Raw genomic sequence first — 24,725 nt, 5'->3', positions numbered from 1 at the left:
TACAAAACACACTATCTTATGTGATCACATAGATTACTGTGAGACTGTTATCTTAGGTGTTATTACAAAGTTCTTATTTAATTTCCAAGTTAAACAACATAACAACATAAATAAAGGGCATTTTCCCTCTGGTAACTGGAAGAGTTAGAATAGTATGATTTACAGATGGAAGCCTAGGAGCAGTCTTCCTATAGGACATTAGGCTACCTTTTCAAGAGGTGGATCATATATAAACTTTTCCAGTTATGTGCCCTCTTGCTCCAATCCTGTTTCTCCCTTATGCTCCTTTGACTAGTGAACAAAAGGAAATAAGAGAGGCAGTGATTGAGTTATATGTGAAATATACTCGATCTTTTTTCTGACCACTGGTCTAGATGAATAAGCAATAAAACATAGAGGTGAATATGGATTTGAGTCTGTAGAACTAGGGAATACATATTTCAAAAATTAATTCTATCTTACAAAATAGCTTTCACTATAAATCAGCAACTGGTGGGTGGGAATTGCACATAATGGAGAAAATATAGACTAAAAGAGATTATTAACAGGTATTATAGAGAATTGACATTTTAACTGAGTGAAATAAGTAAACTCTTGGCTAGATTGAAAGTTTAGATTCTGGTTGACTGTAGTTTTCTCTTCAATTCCAGAAACATGACAACTCCCAATTTAGAACAAAGACCCAAATTCACAAAAATGATGAAAGCACCCTCTCTTTTACCCAGTAGAGGAAGTTAACCTAGCCATCAAGTCATCCATAATGCCATTATTTTGAGATTTTCTTTACACTGTAATAGGCAGTGAACTTTCAACAATACCTCATTTAATTCTTTGGTGTGTATTAGAAACGCATAATCTTTCTCTGCAAATTTGAAAGTTCCTTTCTCATACAAGCACGCACATGCACTCACATGTGTGCCTGTGCTTGTGCGCACACACACACATTAAGAATGCACCAACATTTGGCTTTACACTCTTGTATTGGCTCAAATCTCCATTCGCCTTCAGATTTATCCTCAGACTTTGGGAGACCAAAATATACAAACCTACTCTACCTTCATTTCTAGCATCCTTTTTTTTTTTTTTGCGGTACGCGGGCCTCTCACAGTTGCGGCCTCTCCCGTTGCGGAGCACAGGCTCCGGACGCGCAGGCTCAGTGGCCATGGCTCACGGGCCCAGCTGCTCCGCGGCATGTGGGATCTTCCCGGACAGGGGCACGAACCCGTGTCCCCTGCATCGGCAGGCGGACTCTCAACCACTGCGCCACCAGGCAAGCCCCATTTCTAGCATCCTTGAACTTGGGCGGGATCAATGATCTCACAATCCTTCAGATTTACTGTAAATATTTGAATATTTACTTTGAAAGGTTGATTTGTCTAAGTGGGATCTTAAAATCTTCAGTTAAAGAATACTGTGTGATATGCATACAACCTCGGAACTCCTTTGTCATGAATCTGTGCAATATGAATCAGCAACAATTATATGTTACAATGTCTGCTGGAACAAACCTTAATAGCAGTACTTTGCATAGCAGGACTTACTGGCATCCAGTGCCTGTTTGCAGAGAAATTAATTGTTTGCTGGAATTTGCTGAGGAAGTAGCCACTATAATATACCATTAGAATGTACATGTTTCTTATAGGATACCTGCTGTGAAGACCTTGTTGGCATCCTAACCTGGGTAAGTTGCTGAAATTAGTGTCCATGATGAAAGTGTAGATGCGACTGAAAATTCACAGACAAGTGTTTTTTCTTGAAAGCCAATTTAATTCTTCCATTGCTACATTTAAAAAACTAAGACATTGACAAATATTCTCAAGTGATTTCATGGAGCAATTAGTGCAGGCAAATACAGAATAAAAAGATGTAAGTCCGGGTAACAATCCTAATTCTGCTTCTGAAAATGTTGTCAGTATGCAAAGCTTTGGTTGGTGGGATTGTTACCAAGAAGGGGGACCCCTTCCAGGACCCAAGAGTGGGCTCTTGTCTAACACCTGGAAATGAGTTGTCTGAGGAGACACACATGCTGACAAAGCAAAAGCCTTTATTGTGAAGCAGCGCCTGGGTGGAGAACAGTAGGGTAATGGAACCCAGGAGAACTGCTCTGCCACATGGCTCGCAGTCTCAGGTTTTATGGTAACTGGATTAGCTTTCTGGGTCATCTCTGGCCAGTCATCTTGCTCGTGCCCATATTTGGTCTGACTCAGGGTCCTTCCTGATGGTGCATGCATCTCTCAGCCAAGATGGATTCTAGCATGAGAATTTCTCGGAGATTGGCAGGACATATTATGGCCTGGCATCTCCTCCTTCCTTGTGGCCCCTCCCGAATTCTCCTGGTTAGTTTTACGAGGCAACACTGTTCCTTATCCAGACTTCCTGTTGTGAGACAGTTCATGCAAGTGGTTATTATTGTGCCTGGCTAAGGTGGGCAGTTTCGGTCAACAGTTCCCGAACAGGATTGCACCAATGAAACTGTGTCTTCACCATCAACCCTATTTGCAGGATCCAGAATTTTCAAATCTGTACCGTAGTCCTTTAATATCATAGAGGGGGAGATCTAATAATTTGGTGGCAGTGTCATCATAAGTACAATAATGGAAAAGGTAGTCAAGTTAGCGTCTACCTGTGCTGTTGCTCACAGAAGCAATCTAGCAGCTGACAGTGCTAAGAAATTATTGTCTTGAACAATAACATCGAGCTTTACATTTTTGTTTCTAGAATTTCATTAACAAAATTGCAGTTACAGCTGAGTTTGATAAAATTTTGGATTCATTCTGTGATAGTAATGTTTAGCTTCTGGTGAACAATGACTTTGACACTCAGCCTTTCAGCATTTGACCAAAAATTTATTTGGTTCATCCCTACTTTATAGATATTTGCAAATTTAAAAGTCAGTTTTAATTTTTTTGTTAGGAACCTTCGTAAGAGATACGTACATACACATAGATTCATAGTCTAATAGTCTGATGGGAAACAAACACAAATGTATACATACAGGGATATATTATAGGAAAATGTAAAAAAAATAGAACCATTCAAAGGAGAAATGATTACATAAGATGACAAAATTCAAACTAAGCATATCTTTACTAATATATGTAAATGAAATAAAATTAAAAATTAAAGAAAAAAACCTCATATTGGACAAGAAAAAAATGTGTTGGTTATCCTGTTTCTTCCAGCAGATCCCTTCTCCAACTTTTGCTGGTCTGCTGTGTACTCTGGGAGGCAGACTGCAAACTCTGTCACTTGGTCCCCTTGCCAGCTGACTTCTAGTCAAACCGGGTTGATTCAAGGTACTAGCAAGAGATCAGAGAGCACGAGGAGAGAGAAAAATCATAGCACTTCTTCCCTATGTCCCTGATGATTATACAGGAGTACAGTTTCTACCAAATAACCTTTCTCAGCAGGACCAGCTCTTCCTGGACTTAAATAATGCTATCTACACCCCTTGTCTCTTCAGGTCTAAATATTGTATGTTAAGAACTTTTCACTGTTTCTAGTCTCTGAGTATTGCAGCATCCTTTGTTGAGTCTCTGAATCCTGCTCACATTGAGGTAAATAGTCCCTTCACTAAAGTCCGTAAGGTGGACCATTGAAGCAGAAATCAGTTTCTTGCAAGGATGCTGACTGATATAGTGGCTATTACAAAGTGAGGTATATAAGAATATCCCCTTTACAGAGAATGCCAAGCGACTGCATTTTGTACTGCCCACCATGCAGAAAGAATCCTTTCAGCAGGTCCAGTTGGTCCTATAAGCTCCCCTGCCATGTAAGCATAATGACTCATTAGATCTAATGGTACTGGAAGTCTCTGTGACTGAGAGAGATGCTGTTTGAAGTTTCTAGCTAGGTCCTAGAAGAGAATTGCAGTTCATTTGCCTAATATTTTGAAGCAAAGCCACACCTGCTTCTGCCAAATATTCTCTGTTTGAAAAGCAGTTTCTGACTTGCTAATAGACCCAGGAAGAAATATCAGTAAAATACTTGAGAATGGGACACCAGGTAACTGTGTGCTTTGAAGTGTTCATGCCAACTGGGTGCTATTGCTCTCTGAGTTATCAAATCTTAAAGTGCATGTACATTAGCATTATAAGTTATGAAATGGAAATTATTTATATGAAACGGTCTGAACAGTTATGGGAGTCACAAGTACATTGTATGATCAGGTAACTCAGACTCCTGCAGTCTATGCCTTATTTGCTGAATCTCCCTCAACCCATATTTGTATTCATCAGAAAATCCTCTGAAGAGAAGGTGCTCAGTAATCAAATGTGTCAGGTGTATGACTTCTCCCATAGATGGTTGTCTGTAAGCCTCTTTTACCAGTGACTCTAGTGCTTACTTATTGGGACCATGTAGTAATCATGGTAGCATGGCTGGTGAATATGCATTAACTCAACAAAATGGACTACTCTTTAGCAAGCTTGATTTGGTAACTATCACTAGTGTCCAACCAACCAGTACCAGAGGCAATGCCACCATTCCATAGGGACACCAGCCTGGTGGCAGGGTGATTACATTGAACTCTTTACATTATGGAGTAAGCAATGATTTGTCCACATAGAAACAGATACACATTCTGGAAATGGGTTCCTCTTTACCTGCCCTCTGTGCTTCTACCAGTATCACCATACATGGCCTTATAGAATGCCTTACTCATTGCCATAATGTCCAACGCTACATTGCCTTTGATCAGGAAACTCATTTTACAGTAAAAGAATTGTCACAGTAGATTCATAGCCATGAAACTCATGTTTCTCCATATGTCTCATTGCCAGTAAGCAGGTGGCCTAATAGAATGATGGAATGGCTTCCTGGAGGCTCAGTTACAGTGCCATTTGGGAGACAGTATTGTTTGAAATTGTGGTACTGGCCTAATAGATTATACCGTCAGCCAATACATGGTTCCCATATGCTTAAAAGCCAGAATATGAAGGTCCAGGAACTAAGAGGTAGAATCGAGAGGAATCTTTCTCATTATTCTACCTAATATCCTATTTACAAAATTTTGTTTATCTTCCCTGAAACCTTGTACATACTGGGTGACTTTGAACGTTTTGCTTTCCAAGGGAGGAAGACCTCTGCCAAGAAATACAGCTGTGTCTCTATTAAATTGAGATTTGAAACTGCACCCTGGTCATTTTTCACTTCTAATGCCATTGACCTAACTGGCAACAATGAAGTTTACTCTACTGGCTAGAGTGATTAATTCTGATTAGCAAGAGAAAATTGGGCTAGAAAAACTGGTCTGGAATCCAGGAGATTCACTGTAGAGCCTTTTATCACTTACATGTCCCATAAAAATAGTCACTGAAACAGTGTGGCCACAAAATAAAGACAGGCTCACCAAAGACTGTTAGTTTTGTGTCCTATGAAATGAAGACTTGGGTCATCTCATGAGACACAAAATCCTGTCCTTCAGAAATTTAGCAAAGTGTAGTTTGAGCATGGAATGGATGATAGAAAAAAATTATAGTGATCAAATTTGGCCTCATGATCAAAGGCAAGAACAATAGCAGCTAATTAACGTATTTATGTTAATTGAGCATTTCTTTCCTCTTACCACACTCCTTGCTGTCTTATATGAAGCCTACTGTTGGTGGGTAACATTAAAATTTATGTTTCAGTTTGGATTATGGCTGAATTGCTGATACCCTGTCACAATTTAAGCCATAACAGAACTGCGGTTTTCTTAATAATTTTCTTAATCTTAGCAAAAGATGCAAAGCATCCAAGAATGGATGCCGAGTGGGCATAGTGTTCTGGAACCTTTCTGTTTGCTTCCTATATCTATTTTCTTTCCTTCTCTAACTTTCTTTTTGGTCATGGATACAGAACTGGTCATCCAGGTTCCTTTGTGATCTGAATTCTAGCAGAATACACTCAATGGGAGGCTCCAGTAGGGTTCAAGTTAGGAGGAGGGAGAAGGGGTTGTTTCTACCCTGTTTCCTCCCTACTTTGGTCCTGTGCCTCTGGCAGCATTTCTCCATGTATGGCTCCTGCTGGGGACCTTTCCTTGTAGCTCCAGCACTCACTTGGCTCTGGTGACACTCTCCATCCTTTTGTCTCTTTATGGCTTCCTGTGGTTGCTATGTCTCTGTTCCTGAGCATCTCTTGCTTTCTCATATATTTTTTAACCCTAGCTATATCTCTGTAAATGGGCTCTTTATTTAGTTCTCTACAGTTGAACCTCAGAGAGGAATCATGATTCCTTTCAGAATTGTCTCTAGTAACAATGCCACTAATTTACTGTATATAAGAAACATATCTAATAAAAATTAACTCAAAAACCTTGAAAGGGAAGCTTTGGGTAAAGGTATGACAGGCAAATGAAAACTAAGAAGAAAAACAAGGATCACAATATTAATATCAAGTTAGTTTCATTCGTGGTTGTTAAAAAATATTAAAGGGACAAATACAGACATATTAATAAAAAGATAATATACATAAATAACTTATAAATATTAATTTACTAAATACCATGTCTACAAAATTCATAAAGTAAAAACTTCAGGAAGTAGAAACATTTTTAAAAGAAATTTATAGTACTCTTTTCTCAGCTGATGAAAGATCAAGTGGGCAAAACATAAGGGAGATTAAGGAGGACAGAAATAACTATTGAGGGAGAACTAGTAGGTGGATATTCATTCAAATGCTCATGGAAGAAGCTAAGTCAACAAAGTACTGGGCTTCAAGGAAGACCTCAGGATATTCAGAAATGGAAAAGCAATGCAGAGCTTAATCCATGATGACCATGTAATGAGACTAGATATTAATAATAACAACTGTAAGCAGAATATCTATACCACCTGGTGTAAATGTCTGTCAATCATTTCATTGGGTCAAAGAGCAAATCAAAATTAAGTTGAAATCTAAGAAATAATAATAGAGCATCATGCTTTAAAACATTGAACATAGCTATAGCAGCATTCAGAGGCTAGTTACTATAAATACTAAATTTAACATAAAAAAGAAAAAATTTAAGTTAATAAATTAAGCATTCAAGTAAAGAATTTAAAAATGGAACAGTGAAACGGATCAAAATAAAGGGTAAATGAGGAATAAAAATAGAAATGAATGAATTAGAAAATAGAAAACAGTATAACTATTGAATAAATCCAAGAGCCATTATTTAATCCAAAATTAATCCAAAATTTAAAAATTAAAATAAAAAATATAGACAAATATTTAAGCTCATTAAAACAACATAAAGGAGAGAGTCCTAAAGTAAACACACAAAATTATAACATAGAAAGGGATGGTTACCATAGGTTATAGTTAGTTATAGCTCTATTTCTTTCTGTCTGTCTGTCCATCCACCTAAATAGATATTGAACTGATTCTGGCTTGAACAATTAAGATATCTGTCTATCTATCTATCTATCTATCTCTGTATCTATCTTATTTGTTCAAATCAGTATTAGTTCAGTATTTATTTAGATAGAGAGACAGATAGGTAGATAGATAGATAGATATAGATTATTTAAAAGACAAACTCATAACTGAACTAGAAGTTATTTCTGGGTTGTGATGCTGGTTACAATTTTTAATTTCTATACGCTATAAATATTCTATATTTTATTGAATAAGCATATATTTTTATCAAAATATCCACATATATTAAAAAAACTTAACAATGTATAATTTTAAAATACTGTACAAATATCAAACTTAGAACATAAGTAAACAGTGATACCATATAACTTTTCCAAGTTCAGTAAACATATCTACTGTGCTAATAGCTCCTAATAAGGTCGGGATTTCATAATTATATCTTAAAAGTAAGGTAATAGGTACATCTATATTGACTGGATGATGTACAGTCAGTAGTTGCCATAGAGCCCGATATTTTACCTATTTTAACGTGTACAAATATAATTTGCTGTTGAGAAATTTTAGCCCATTTAAAAATTACTTTTTATTATTACAAAAACAACATACATATATGCATTGTAGCAAAATTAGAAAATATAGAGGACCAAATGGGCCAAAATATTCCCACCACTTACAGATCACCGTTGTTAATACATTTTCCTCTAGCCTTACATGTTATATTTTATCAAATGTAAATTTCCTATATTATTGCTTTGTAACCTGCTTTACAGTCAACAATCATCATATTTATATTTTTGTACATTTTCATTGCATAAAATACCCAAACTGTAGATTCTCCCATTAATTTAAAATGTTATTTAGAGCAAATTTCTTCAAACCAGTATCACACATTATATCTGATTGCCATGCCCCTTAAATACCTTTTAGTCTAGAACTTTCCCCCTTTTTATGACACTGACTTGTTGAAGGAATGGGGCCAATTTGTCTGCAAAATATCCTACCTTCTGGACTTGTCTGATTGCTTTCTTGTGGAATCACTTAGTTTGTATTGCTTTATCTACAGTTATATCTTAAGGCTTAATGGTTTTGAGTTAAACATGCTTGGCTAGAATAAATCATAAGTGATATTTTGTACCTCATTGTGCATCACATCACAAAATACACAATATTAGTTTGACTCACTGTTAGTGATGGTAAGATTGATCACTGGTTTATGTGATATCTGACCCTTCTATCATTTAATTAGATTGTTCCCCTTTGCAAGTATGGGACTCTATGAATGCTCCCCCATAAAATATACATTTAATGGATTTAAAAAACTGCTTGAATCGATGATTTCATTGAGGGTTTGTGAAATTATTTTTTCCTAACTCAAATTATTCCTTCTCCATATTAGCTGGTGATGGAAATACCTTTAAAGTAGAGCTTTCCCTCATCAACTGGGGCTATTTTGTTGTCTTAAAATATAGTTCTTTACTGGAAGGGCAATGTGAGTACTTAAATGTTTATCTTTAGTTATCAATTTTCAAAGTAAGGAGTGTTTTAACAGCTGCCTCAAAGGATGAAGGGTGACAAATGAGTTTTTTCCAGCTTTTCTTTTTTTAAAATCATTATGGACTCTTGGATTTTTATTGATCCATTGTGTTCCAACCCACTGAAATCATTTTTCTTTTTGATGCTCAAGTTGTCACAAAATTGACTAGTGGGAAATCTTTCTAGCTGTGTGTTTGGTCCTTTTGACATAATCCTGTTTCTCCACTAAATAAAATGATGCCATTTTATTTCAATGTTTCTCGTTTTAAAATGTTTCATTGGAATATAGTATACATACATTAAATTGTACAAATCATAAGTATACAGCACAATAAATTAGGACTGAGTGAACACACGCTTGAAACTACCATACTAGGTTAAGAAATAGAAGATTAACAGGACCTCAAAGTCTCCTCATGCCCCATCTTAATCACTATGCTACCCTTTTCCCAAAATGTAGCCACTATCCTGACTTCTAATGGAGTAGAATAATTTAAACCTAAAAAGTTTATGTAAATGTATTAATACAGAATGTCCTTGTTTGTATTTATTCCTCTTGCTCAAAATTATGATTGAAATTCACATAAATGATTGTTCTTTATCATACTTATTTCGCTAGGTGTATAGTAGTCCAATTTATGTGTATAACACTTTTTTCTTTCCTGTCTTGCTATACAATTTTTTTCAGTCTGAGGCTATTATAAATAATTTTTTGTGAACATTTATAAAAATTTCTAGTGAATATGTACACATATTTCTGTTGAATAGATACCTTGAATAGATACCTAGAAATGAAATTCCTGAGTTACACAGTAAGTGTATGTTCAAATGTAGTAGATAATGTGAAACCCTTTTCCAAAGTGGTTGTTCAAGTTGCATCCCCAAAAGCATTGTAAGAGATTTCCAGTTCCTCCAGGACCTCATCAACACTTTAAATTTTTTTTAAAGATATTCTGGTGGATGTGTAGTGGTTTCTCATGGTGGATTTAATTATCATTTAGTTGCAGATTAGTGAACTTGAGTACTTTTTCAAATGTTTACTGGATATTTGTATAGCCTCTTTTGTAAACTGCTTCTTCAAAACTCTTACCATTTTTCTTATGGGTTACCTCTTATTGTTGGAGATTCTGTATATTCTGCATGCAAGCCATTTGTCAACTATATGAGTGGCAATAATATTCTTCTAGTCTTTTGGCTTGCTTTTGAACTCTTACTGGTGCCTTTTTCAGGACTGCAATACTTAATTTTAATGTAGTTCAAATTATTAATGTTTTTTTAATTACCTATTAAAAAAAATCTTTGCCTGACAAGGCCCTGAAGATATTCATCTATGTTGTCTTCTAAAATTATTATTGCTTTTACCTTTCCCATTTATATCTACAATAAATGAAAATGATTCTGGGGATTGATGTGCGGTAAGAGTCTAGATTTGTTTTTTCTTATGGATATTCAATTGCTAAGCACTGTTTATTGAAAAGATCATCCCTCCTACACTGCATTGCCCCCTTTGTCATAAAACCAGGTTGTTCTTTTTCAGGACTCCATTCTGTCATATTGGTCTATCCACCCTTGCAATACTCCTTTATTTTCTTCGTTACTATATTTATAAAATAGGCCTTGATATCTGGTACTATAAGTAATTTATTATTCTTTTTTTAAGATGTTAGCTACTCTTACACTTTTGTATTTTTATCTAAATTTTAGAGTTAATGTGTCAATATTTGAAAATAAATAAGCCTGCTGGAAGTATGATTGCTGTTGTAGTCAATGGATTAATTTAGGAAGATGAACACATATAAATTTGGGTTTTACATATAGGAACATATTTTATCTCTCCATTTATTTAGGTTTGATTCAGTTTTACTCAATAGTGCTATATAGGTCTTTTGGGATTTTTCATGTATTCAGTTAGATTTATTTCAACGTATTTGATGTTTTGATCTATTCTAAGTAGTATCATTTTTGCATTTTAGTATTCTATTTGTTGTATAAAGAAATTAAATATTGGCCTTATATCAGAAACCACACTAACTGTGTTATTTCTAATAATTTAGTAGAAAATTCTCTTGGATATCACATGAACACCAACATATAGACTGAAATCAAAAGTGGCATTTTTCCCTTTCTAATCATTACTCTTTTACTCCATGTCTTTGCATTGATTTTGAATAAAAGAGGATGAAATGGAATGGAAGTGATGAGTGTAACTAATCTAGCCTCACTTTTTATCTTGGAGGGAAAATAATATTTCACACTAAGAAGGATTTTCACTTGTAGATTTTTCTCATATTTTTGAAGATGACATTTATTAAATTAAAAAGCTACTATAGTTTGCTGAGCTTTTACATAAATTGGTTTTGATTTCTAATTGGTTTTGATTTCTAATCTGCCATTCTTCATAGATTTTAGAAAACTCTTTGATTTGTCTTTTCATTCACTAGTGAATTATACAGATTGATTTTTAAATGTATTTTTGGCAAATTTGGGAGAAGGGGATAATATTTCAAACTAATAGGAAAGTTGCAAGAAAAGTTAAGAAACTACCATACATTCAGATTTTCCAAATGTTTACATTTTGCCCGTTTGTTTATGATTTTCCTTCTTTCTCTTTCTTTCTGAATCTTTTAAGAGTAATTTGCCATATTGTCCCCTTTATCCATAAACTAATTAGCTTGGTTTTCTAAGAACAAAGACATCTCCCCATAACCACAGTACAATTATCAAACTCAAAGTTTATTTATTGATATTTGAATATTAAAACATCCTTGTATTTCTAGGATAAAAAAGAAATCTTTTAGGCTGTTTTTAATATTTATATGTTACTGGAGCTATTTTGCAAAATACTTGTGTAGGATTTTTGCATTGCATCAATTTTTATGATAAGACTGGATTGTGCTTTTCTTTCGTGTAGTACCTTGTCAGATTTTCTATCAAGATAATGTTAGCTTCATAAAAAGTGCTGGAAGGGGTTTCCACATCTTCTATTTTCTGTAAGTGTTAGACTACAATTATTATTATTTTCTTAAATCTTTTAAAAAAAGTTTATAAGTGAATTCTGGCATGTAGTATTCCAAAATTAAATATAGTAGATATTTAATTTCATGAATATATATCAGAAAACACAGATTTTCTGTTTTTCCTGTGTCTGTTTTAGTAAGTAGTAGTATTCTTCAAATTTATCTATTTATTCTAGATTTTCAAATTATTGCCATAAAATTAGTCATAATACCAGCTTAATAAATTTTTAAAAAGCATATTTATTAGTGCATAATCTACACTCATTAAAATTTGCCCTTTGTAGGTATGTGGTTCTGTGATTATTGACAAATGTATACAATCATGTAACTACCATCAAAATCAAGATATAGAATATTTCCATCATCCCAATAAGTTCCTTTATGTACTAAATCCCCAACTGTCTTGGCAACCACTGATCTGATTTCTGTTTCTATACTTTTGCTATTTCCAGACTATCATGTAAGTGGAATGAAATAGTTTGTCACTCTTTGTGTCTTTTGTAAGAGTAATCCATGTTCTTGCATGGATTTGAGGTCTGTCCTTTTATAACTGTTAACAATCTATTGTATCTGTGTATCACAATTTGTTTATCGCTAGCTGATTGGTGTACATTTGTGTTGTTTCCTGTTTTAGGGAATTGTAATGATGCTATAAATATTTGCATAGGGATATTTACATGGACTTCTCCAACCCCCACTTGTTGGGGAAAATTCTTAGGAGAGGAATTTCTAGGTTGCATGTAAATGTATGTTTAAAGTTATAAGAAACTGCCAGACAGTTTTCTAAGGGACTGTATCATTTTGCATCCCCACCAGCAAAGTAGGAGAATTCTCTTACTCATTATCACTTTCAATTTTGTTTAATTTTTAAAGTTTAGTCAATTTGGTATATGTATAGTGGCATCTCATTGTGGTTTTAATTTGCATTTCTCTAATGAATAATAATACTAGAATTACCATATGACCCAGCAATCCCACTACTGTGCATATACCCAGAGAAAATCATAATTCAAAGAGACACATGCACCCCAATGTTCATTGCAGCACTGTTTACAATAGCCAAGTCATGGAAGCAACCTAAATGTCCATTGACAGGTGAATGGTTAAAGAAGAAGTGGTATATACATACAATGGAATATTACTCAGCCATAAAAAGTAATGAAATTGGGTCATTTGTAGAGATGTGGATGGATGTAGAGACTGTCATACAGAGTGAAGTAAGTCAGAAAGAGAAAAACAAATATCGTATATTAACACATATATGTGGAACCTAGAAAAATGGTACAGATGAACCAGTTTGCAGGGCAGAAATAGAGACTCAGATGTAGAGAACAAACGTATGGACACCAAGGGGGGAAAGTGGCAGGGGTGGTGGTGGTGGTGTGATGAATTGGGAGATTGGGATTGACATATACACACTAATATGTATAAAATAGATAACTAATAAGAACCTGCTGCATAAAAAAATAAATAAAATTAAAAAAATAGTACTAATCATCTTTTCATGCGTTTATTGGCCATTTGTATATCTTCTTTGGTGAAGTGTTTGTTCAACGCTTTTTCTCCTTTTTAATTTTTAAATTAAAAAAATTATTTCATATTCTGCTAATGCTTTATATCTTTATAGGCAATTACTTTGTGATTCTTGAATTCATTTTCAAGTCAGGATCTTAAGCTCTTTTTTTTCCTGGATTTCTTGAACTGATGGTTTCTGTGAGAATTATGCTGTGAAAAGCAAAACAGAAAGCTAACCAAAAGTGAAAAATTTGATGAGCAGTGAACACTATCATGACAAATGTTAGAACTCCATACTGTCAGTATGATTCTATAGTTTGCTTGCGGATCTTATGAAATCTAACATATGACTCTCAGAAAACAGAAAGTTAGAGATTGACTGCTTAAATATGTCTTAGACTTAAGATTTGGTCAGGATCCAGGTGGGAGGCTGTATCCAATTGCTTTTTAGCTCTTTCTCCAATAAGACTTTTTCCTTATCAGGAGGAAAGATTTTTAAAAAATAAATGGTAGTTAAAAACAGGCAAGAAATGAGCAGGCCTCTTGTACTGCACCAGTTACTTATAACTCCATTGTAGAGTCATAGCAGTGCCAATCATCTGGAAGGGACCAAGGGAGGGCCTTATCATTGTATAACAGTGTACTCTATAGTTATGTAATATGCACTTCTCTCTTTGGACCTAATCTGAATTAAAATGCTATTATTTCATTGATAAATATGATATTTAAATTAGCAAATTAAAAATCACCATTATGTGTTAAAATTCCCTCTGATGACACTTCACTATGCAGAACAAGGTAATTACTTTGAGAAATCAGCTATTCCAAGGTAACTGGGCAGTTACAATATTTTATCAGGTAAATTACCCGTCACCATCAACATTCATCAGGGACTCATTTGGATTTTATTACAGGTTGACATTTACTTATTTGCCCAATTTTTTAAATTACAGCTGTTGCACGATTGCCCCAGGGCACAGCTGTAGAAAATTAGCACACTACTCACATTAATTATCATAAATAAAAGGTTATAAAAGAGCAGCAAGTAACAGCATGGAATTTTTTAAAAGCAACTTAAGACATCCCTAATAATACCTTAAATTTATATAGCACATATAGAAATTGTCAAGTCTCTTTTATCCCTATAGTTTTTAAGTTTAGAAACTCTGTCATAGGGATGCTATTATTGATACCACTTCAGAAATGAAGAAGCAGAAGCCTAAAACAGCTGTTTGGCTGAGCTAAGATGAAACAACTAGATAGGTTCAAAGTCAAGTCAAGAGCTAAGTCTACTGAACTCCCAACACTCCATTTCCCCCCCTATATTTCTCTCTTTTAGTGATGAAGAGTAGAATATCATTTACCTTCTATACTCCAGTCTATCAACACCTTCAGTGAACTGAAGATCCAAAATGTATCTTGATCTGCTTGCCTCTTTCCACCTCCAGTGCCACCGGTCTAGTCTAGGCAAACATCATGTCTCGTCTGGACTACTTATTGTGATAACTCCCTTCCTTCTTGCCCCCATAAAATCCGTATTCTACAGAGTAACTGAAGTGATATTTTAAAAATGTAAATGAGATGTAACATTTTTATACTTACAATGATCTATGGATCCATGTAATCTGACCCCCTCTCCAATGTCATCTCCTATCACTCCCTACCTCCTCACTCTGCTCCCTTTTCTCTGACTGTTGAGCATGCCAAGATTGATTCTACCTCTGAGTCTTTGTTCTTGTATTTTGCTCTGTTTGGAATGTTCTGTTTCCAGATTTTTGCAGAACATATTTCAAATTCCTCCTTCTCAGAGAAAGTTTCTTTGATAACTATACCTAATCTGGCTTCATCCTTGTTCCCTTTTCTTTCCCTCATTCTATCCTCCAGTCATTCTTTGTCATATGATTCTTTTTTTATTTGTATAGCATATTTCTTTTGTTCTCAGGAATTACCTTATCCATGTATTTTTTTACTTGTTTATTGTACATCAGCTCTCATGCATTATAAGAACCATAAGAGCAGACATCTTGTATATCTTGGTCACTTCCTGTAACAGATGCTGTTCATCCTCCACTCATGCCTCTTAAGGCCATCCTGGAAATCACCTGCCCCTTCAGTTGACAGTTCCTATATATTCCAAAAAGCTTTCTACTTCAACACCTTCTGCCTGAGGGCATTCTCTGGGCATTCGTCCTGGCAAGCAAGAAATGCCAGAAAGTTGATGCTTCCAGGTACAACCCTCAATCAGTAAATAAAATCAGGAAATCATAAGTAAAGTACACAGTTTTCTCATTCCTCAGGGAGACAGTTATAAGATAAAAATTATAGGCATGTTTTATATCTTTCAGAGTCTCCAGCATAACTGAGCCCTAGCTGCACGCAATAGTAAAAGACTTATTCATGTACATTTCATTGGCTTTCATGTCTTTCTCTTTCCTTAATAAAAACAAAAAAGATACTTATAAAATCATACCCATTTCCATACTGCAGTGCTTGATTGCATTCGTTAATCATTGTGTTGTCCCCTCTCCCTACTCTTTGTTTCTGTCTTCCTTTCTTTTTTCTATCCTAGCTTGTCTTGTCCACACTAATGATTTCCCTTTATAATTTCCTTCTCTGGTTCATAGTATTTTATCTTGCACCCATATGATGTTTAACCTTAATTTGTGTGTTTATGTATAAGTTGAGCACTGAATGATCTGGTGCTTTGTCAACAATTCTTGTGGGGTATATTTAGGTAAACATGGGAATGAATCCCTTGTGACATTCCTTTCTAATACCAAGGAACCAATTTTCATGACAAATACCTGCTGAGTCACCCCAGGTGACTTTGGCTCCTTGTCCTCAGTAATCCATGTTTTCCTCTTTTGTAGTTCAGTTTGTGGCCACCCCCCAAAAAGACTATATTTTCTTGCCTCCCTTGTAAAAAGGTGTGACCCTGTGAATAAATTTTGGCCAGAAGGATGAGAGAGCGAAGGAGATATGGGAATTTCACATTTATGCCTTTGAAAGGAAGAAGTGTGTCTTTTTCTTTCCATGTTCTCTTTCTTTCTGGCTGTAATAGGGATGTGGTTGTGCAACATTCTTGGGCAACATGGAAAAAAGGTTGGATCCTTGCAGCATGGCTAGAACTCCATCGCAGTATCTGGTTTCTTATTACTCTGAAGCAGGCTGCCATACCAATGTGGGCTTAACGTGAAGGAGATATAAACTACCTTGTTTCAACTAATCTTGTTTTACATTTTTGTTCCATGGAGCTGACCCATGGATTGTCCTAATGACTAGAGTTGTCCAGGAGATTTACATTCTCTCATCTCTCTCTTCATTCATTCTCTGTCTCTCTGTCTCTTTTTCCCTCTATATATGTTTTATGTATGTATAAAACATACATATATATTTTCATAATAAACTGGCACAGACCCATAAAAATCAAACACATATAATCAGAACATGTGATCTGTAAAAAGAACATGCTATATTTCTTAAAAAATGATAGAGTATTTGGAGTGTTTTCTCCTCAAAATAATATATGTATTTATTCTCTTTGGTGTTATCTGTGAGGTCTGTGCACAGGTATAATAATAGTACATGGAAAAAATAACAATGACACATTCTATACTAGTGTTCTCCTCCCTCCCTTGTAGTCTAGGGGTCCCCAGCTTTATCCTTTTGACAGACGTTAATGTAGGATTTGAATTATGAGTGGTCTAACAATGGTTGAAAGGTAGTAGTGTTTGACATAGTTGTATTAAAGTATCGCTGGAGAAATTATAACACATGAAAGTTAAAATTTATTTTGCTTCTTTGGTGGTTACCTCTAAGCTAGTTGTATAATTCAGCCAACTTCACTCTCAGGTATTCTGATTCTGTTTTTAATATTATAATAGAGAAACTCTACATGTTTGTGTGAATTATATATAAGAAAGACAACACTGTGATACTAAGTAGACTACCTCACAATTTTCCAGCCCACTTCCACTTTCAGATCATGTCGTGAATGGATTAGGATGAAGCAAATGGAGTGTGTGGATGTGCTCCATTTTTCCTCGTGTATTCCTGTGGCTTAGGAATCTCTTGATATGGAGCATCTTGATGTGGTCACTTATCTTCTGGCTTCCAGTTGGGTTATCAGTTATCGTTATCAGTGGTGAGCAAGGAAGGAGATAAAAGATCTCTCTCCCTTCTGGGTGGTCACAGGATGAGTCTTCCTCAAAAGAAAATCAGTGTTCTTCAAGGTGGCTCTGTTCACACGGACATTTTGTCTCCAGGTTTTGATAAGTCTGTTACTCTCTGCCCCTTTAGGCCTAGAGACAGTACCAGCTACAGGGCACATACAGCATTATCCCTTTTGGTGTATCTACCCACAAGTTTTAAATAGCTCATTCATTCTACTCTATTCAAATATCCCCATTTAAGTGTATCATGTATTTTTTCCCCAGTACCCTGACTGGTACAGTTTGCAGATTCAGATTTTAGTGAGTATTTCAAGGGAGATTTCTTTTTCTTTCTTTCTTCCTTTCTTTCTTCCTTCCTTCCTTCCTTCTCCCTCCCTCCTTTCTTCCTCTCTCCCTCCTTTCTTTTTCTTTCTTTCTCTTTCATTCTTTCTTTCTTTCCCTTCCTTCCTTCCTTCCTTCCTTCCTTTCTTTCTTTCTTTCTTTCTTCTTATGATTTTTTTACTTATTCTTGCACTTGTTTAACTATTACAGTAGATCCAGTAGTTACAGCAGAAGAGATTTAGGATTGAAAATCATTATGCCAGATTGGAAAACCACATCATGCTAAGTTCTGTAAATAGATTCATAAAAATACTTTGCTATACACTGAATTCACAAGAACCACAATCATTTTTATCTATTTCTGCTTTTTTGATCCCTAGAGAAACCTTTTTTTCCCCTGAGATCTGTTCTTTCCTCACAAGCCTTATTTTTGTTCTAGCTTAAATCAAACCTCTCCCAGGCTTCTTTTTCGGAGGCAAACCTCCTCTTTAGATTAGCATGGAAAATTTTTTCTCTTATTTACCTCTCTTCAGTTTTATTTTATTTTTTGAGGTATTACATTCATAGAGTGAAATACGTCTAAAATGTATATGCTTAGTTAGCTAGGACCTTAATCAGGACATGAAATATTTCCACTATCTCATTAAACTCCCTCATGCCCCTTTCCAGTCACTATTCCCCCAACCTAAGGCAAGCAGTGATTGGATTTCTATAACCAAGGTTATAGAAGGTATAAGGTTAGTTCTGCCAGTAACTTCATGTAATTGGAACCACAGCATATGTAGTCCTTTGTGTCTGACTTCTTTCGCTCTATATGTTTTTGAAATTCATCTATATTTCTGTGTTATAGGTACTTTGTTATTTTTTATTGCCGCACAGTATTCCATTGTATGAATATACTACTATTTGCTTATTCTTCTCTTGATGTACATTTGGTTGTTTTCAGTTAGGCTTTTCTTCTTGTACCTCACATTTATTGTAATGGTGAATATCTATGACAGTTAGCTGGTAAATTGGATTCTCCCTCCTATTAGTCTTCTCTCATCATCTGTCTCTAGTTGTGAACTCTGGGTTAATATCTAAATATGACTCAGAATTTGACTTTTAAAAAAGGTAATCATTTTGATTCCCAAACAACACAAGATTGAGTATTGATAAACCACTTAACAGAACAATTATAAATTGACATAATTAATAAATAGACTTCATTACAAGTAAGAGCCCAAAAGAGTAATCTCTGGCTTTGGGGAAATAAGAAGTTAAAGTGATCCCCAGTAACATAAACGATACCACAATTACACCTCTACTTTCCTGATTCAAAGCCACTGCGTAAGATTTTGCAAGTTGTGTCTGCTCTAGGGATTCCCAAAAGATAAGAGAAAGTGGAACATGATCACACTAATGCTCTGTTCTCAAGCCCTTAGCCCTGGAGTAGGACTGCGTTCCCCAGTTTGCAGCAAGTAAAAGACCCTGTTTTCCACTTCTGTTAAGAATACTTAGTTTGGGGTAAGCCATGAGCTTGGGGTAAGCCATGAGCCGTGGAGTGCAGCTACCTGGAGGCTATGCCATTTCAAAGGTTCTACCCTTTGAAAAGCAAATGATTGTAATGAATATCATATTTTTATGAAGACTCTTAAAAGCATATTACTTTCTTTTTAAATTCCTGAAACCTTCATGGAAGACAGTAATTTCAAAGCTCTGGGCAGTTTTCTGTCTTAAAGAGGTTGTAATATGAATTTACCTTTGAGGATTTCCTTTTTAATGAAAAAATTGCAAAACTATGGTCATTTAATTATGTAAATGTAAAGCAAGTATCCACCAATTATCCCTGAGAAAAGCATGAATTAACTTAAAAAAGAATTCTTTTATTTTTAGCAAACTTTTTTGGTGTTAGTGAATGTCAAAAGTTTTAATGTAGATTATTAAGAAATGTTGACAGATTATCCCTGGATTTCAAAAGAAATGGAAACTTTCCTCCTAAAAATCAGTGTTAAAAGTGAGAAACCCGTGAATAGAAATTTTAAGACCGGGAAGACAAGTATTCTGGTTAGTACGTATGAATGGGAGTCTGACTCTGCATATATTCTGCTTTGTGGTCAGCTAATGGTTTCTTTTTTATGTAAGGATTTAGATTTTACCATCTCTGAACATTTTCACTTAATCTTGGCGGGAATGTTTGTATTTTATCTTGTACAGCAAGTCTTTTATTAGATTGGCAACAGGTGCCACAGAGATTGCCAAAAAAAAAAAAAAAGATACGCAAGCCTGATTTTCACCCCATAGCAGTGGAAAAATAGTAAAAAGGAGATTGGGCTGGGTAACAGAAGCTCAACCTGGAGCAGTCAGCCGGTGCCCTAGAATTGTCTGAGTACCCAGCTTTAGGATACAATATCCTGCAATTGTATGTGCTGGAATTATTCCATGGACACTCATTAAGTAGGTTCACCTCAGGACGTGGAGATGGGTGTCCTCTGAGAGCTTTGGAAATACTGAGCACAAATCTTTCTTTCAAGAGGAGACAAGAAATGAGGACTGGAAAGATGATCTGGGGCTCTGGCCATGAGGTGTTTTCCTCTCTGAATTTTGTGGTTATTGCCCTTGGAATAAGGGCAGTTAGAAAAGAATATGACATTTTGCAAAAAGTAATTCACTTTGTGCTTCAGGGCTGCACTCAGGAAACCAGGCAGGTGACAGCCTATTGGAAACTGTTAAGAATGGGCCTGGGTTTAAATTTGTGTGTTTGTGTCCTGGTCACATCTAGCAGCACTTCACTATCTGCACTGCACTAATATTTCTTCTTTTATTCTTGAACTTTTGTAAATCTTGTTTAAGTATTGCAGCATTGTCTCAGCTGTCACTGTTGAGAATTAAGGAAAGTGTTTGTCTCTCATACAGAACAAAGTCATCCCAGATGTTCTAGCACATACGTAAGTGCTTCAAGAACCGGGGAGGTGGTCAGCAGTGGAGCCAGCCAAATGGATGGTTGAGCCGTAAGGGGCATCATAACAGGTATGTAGAATGTATAAGCCTACTCTGAGGTATCTAGAAAGTATTTGGGGAAGTAAGACTAAAGAACAAACCGCTGCAGAGTAGTGGGATGGGATTCTGAGTTGTTGTAATTTCAGGACTACCAAATAATATGACCTTGCTTTGCAATTATAAACTGGTAAAACCTTGTCATGTATAACTATTTTCATTTAATTTTGTAATTTTTTAGAAGATAACCAGTGAGGTTTGGTTTCTCCATTCTTGACCAGGCTTGATTAGAATAAATGCGACGGCTTTTGCATCAGCTTCCTATCTTTTCGTAATACCAACCAAAGTGGGGACTGGGGTAGGGGTGGGCATACAAAATTGTATAAATTCAAATTATATTATTTTCTACTTCCACTCATTTATACATAAGTGAGATCCAGTTAAAACAAACATAAAGGGCAGCCTCCCGACAGAAAAGAATATTAAGGGCTCTCAAAAATGGGCAATTTGTAGGCAAGGGGTAGTCATCACCATCATCAATTTGTAAGAATAGCTACCATTTATGGAGTACTTACTTTTTTGCTAATATGCTTTGCATATTTTATCTGAATACTTTTTACAACAATGCGGATGAAGTGTTGTTATTCTTATTTACTGATGACCAAGACAAGGCTCAGAGATGTTAAGCGACTTGCTAAATGTAGCACAGCTAATAAGTGACTGTATAGAGATTCAAGCTAAATTTGGGCTGGATCTAATGCCAATGAGTTTGGCCAGCCAGGGTGCTGCCAGAGAGTTTTGTCTAGATTATATATCTGTGAGTTCTTTGGTCTTTCTTTTCTTTTTCTTTTCATTTTTATTTCTTAAGTTAACCAAGCTATCTTCTTTCCATAATACTGTCTATGACTCACTCATCCATATGATAAGTCTGATTTGTCATTACCTATGGATATATCTCTTGAATACCACTTAAGTTAGCTCATGATTTCCAGTGAGTAGCCAATCTCTTTTCATTGAGCAGAGGCTAGAGGTTCTTTGACTGACATAACATCACTTGCCACATCAGTTCCTAAACTATTTGAATTGTTTGCCTTATGCATCTCCACTCACAACTAATCAGAAGTTGACTAGAGTTAGGATCAGTGAGATACGAATTAAATCAAATTATCCCTTTATTTAAATCATTAGTCAGAAAGATTTGATTTATGTCTTTCTTTCCTCTACTCCACCAGAACTGTTTACTTGACACAATCTAAGCCATAATACATAATTTTCACAACTCAGACAAGAATGCCAATTTAATTTTTAGAAGCCACACAGTGTACGTTTGCAGTGATTTATAATGTTATTTTATCAGATTAATTCTATAGCTGCATTAGAAAACTGCACATCTAGATTTGCACACCTAGACAGTTTTACATTCATCATCTTCAAAAGCAGTTTTGTCCAGAAAGGGGCATTTTTCACAAGGGTTGGTTTGAGCTATTTCTTAGAGGAGCTGCTTGAATTTTACATAAATGTAGTCTCAAATATGGTGCAAAACTTTACTGAAATATTCTGAAACAGAAAGGTCACTTTTGAGTTATACTGCCAGGGTAGGTTTTCTTTGTTTCATGCCATCTTGTCATTAAGTCTCAAATAAATGGAGGCTAGTACATAAAAATACAAATAGTTATTTGCTAGGTACTGTGCTGTTCGCTTCACCTCCATGATTTTATTTAATTCTTATACCAGCATTCAGAAGCAGGTTTTATTATCCCTATTTTATTTAGCAAAACAAAACAAAACAAACCAGACACAAGGAGGTAAGAGGTAATGTGTCAAAAGCCACAATGTAGGGCTTCCCTGGTGGCGCTGTAGTTAAGAATCCGCCTGTCAATACAGGGGACACGGGTTCAAGCCCTTGTCCGGGAAGATTCCACATGCTGCAGAGCAAATAAGCCCGTGTACCACAGCTGCTGAGCCTGCGCTCTAGAGCCCGTGAGCCACAACTACTGAAGCCCACACACCTAGAGCCTGTGCTCCGCAACAAGAGAAGCCACCTCAATGAGAAGCCTGCGCACCACAACGAGCAGTAGCCCCCGCTCGCTGCAAGTAGAGAAAGCCTGCGTGCAGCAACATAGACCCAACTCAGCCAAAAATAAATAAATAAGTAAATAAATAAATAAATAAATTTATATTAAAAAAAGGCCACAATGTAAATTTGATTCAGATCTATTTTAGTATGACTCTAAAACCCATTCTTTAGCCACCATATTGTGTGCTTTTCTGGGCCAAACTTGACATCTAAGTCATTATTTCTGACTGTTTTACTTAAATGGTTGCACTGCCCCTTCTTTGCAACTTCCCTCCTTGATTTGATCCACAGCATTCCTGAAAGTTATTTTACTCTTTTGAAATTTAGCAATTTTTAAAACTGCTCCAATTTGACAAAGAAAAGAGGGGAAAATAGGTCAATCTAGCCTACTTATTTACCAAAGTAAAACAAAAAGGATATACCCATTTTATGTCTGAGACAAGTTAATGTACAAAAATATTAAGTTACTTATTCAGGTATCAACAAGGACAACTAGGGCCGGCAAAGGAGGCTGATGTCTCTCATTTTAAAACTTTGGAAAATATATGTTGTCATTGTCCTTGTGAGAGTGAACAGTAAATTGCATTGATTTCAAAGATATATTCTTTAACAACAGTAGATATCACTTAAAACTTACTGTATAGGGAGTGGACAGGCCCTCCTGACGGAGTGGACAGGACCTCCGGTCAGAGATACGTATAAAACACTGACTTACTGTGACCTAGGAAAGGCTGCCAAGGACGTCTTCAACAAAGGGTATGGGTTTGGCATGGTCAAAATAGATCTGAGAACCAAGTCATGTAGTGGAGTGGAATTTTCTACATCTGGTCATGCTTACACTGATACAGGGAAAGGATCAGGCAACTTGAAGACCAAATACAAGATCTGTAACTATGGACTGACCTTCACCCAAAGGTAGAACACAGATAGTACTCTTGGGACAGAAATCTCTTTGGAGAATAAGTTGGCTGAAGGGTTGAAATTGACTCTTTTGATACCATATTTGTACTGAACACAGGAAAGGAGAGTGGGAAATTGAAGGCCTCCTATAAATGGGATTGTTTCAGTCTTGGCAGTAACTTTGATATAGATTTTTCGGAACCAACCATCTTTGGCTGGGCTGTGTTGGCCTTTGAAGGTTGGCTTGCTGGCCATCAGATGAGTTTTGACACAGCCAAATCCAAACTGTCTCAGAATAATTTTTCCCTGGGTTACAAGGCCGCAGACTTCCAGCTGCACACTCAGGTGAACGATGACACTGAATTTGGAGGGTCAATCTACCAGAAAGTGAACGAGAAGATTGAAATATCAATAAACCTCGCGTGGATGGCCAGCAGTACCAACAACCATTTTGGCATTGCTGCTAATTACAAGCTGGGTTGTAGAACTTCTCTGTCTGCTAAAGTAAATAATGCCAGTCTGATTGGACTGGATTATTCTCAGACCCTTTCCGACCAGGAGTGAAACCGACTGTGTCAGCAATAATCAATGGAAAGAACTTTAATGCAGGAGGGCACAAGGTCGGGCTGGGATTTGAGCTAGAAGCTTAATGTGGTTTTGAGTAAAGCATCAGCTTTGTCCCTGGAGGTGAAGAGAAATGAACCCACTATGTTTTGGCTTAAAATTCTGTGAAATTTCAAAAGTGTGAACTTTTATTCTTCCAAAGAAATATAATCCTCCCCACACTGAGGGCTAGATATTGAGCCCATCCTAAGGGAGGTGCTTGAAGGCATGCCCAGAAGTTGTTATGTTTGTGCCACATTTCAGTTCAGTTCT

The 24,725-nt window shown here is 35.9% G+C and overlaps 1 pseudogene across 1 annotated transcript; it reads left to right on the top strand.

Moving 5' to 3' along the window:
• Positions 1-23,690: 23,690 nt before the first annotated feature.
• Positions 23,691-24,499, top strand: LOC309960707 (non-selective voltage-gated ion channel VDAC3-like; annotated as a pseudogene). The gene has a single exon. The product of its transcript is annotated as a non-selective voltage-gated ion channel VDAC3-like (transcript).
• The last annotated feature ends 226 nt before the right edge of the window (positions 24,500-24,725 follow it).

This window comes from Leucopleurus acutus (genome assembly GCF_964270905.1).
Source record: "Leucopleurus acutus genome assembly, chromosome: 1".
Taxonomy (NCBI): domain Eukaryota; kingdom Metazoa; phylum Chordata; class Mammalia; order Artiodactyla; family Delphinidae; genus Leucopleurus; species Leucopleurus acutus.
This window is presented reverse-complemented; position numbering and strand designations above follow the sequence as displayed.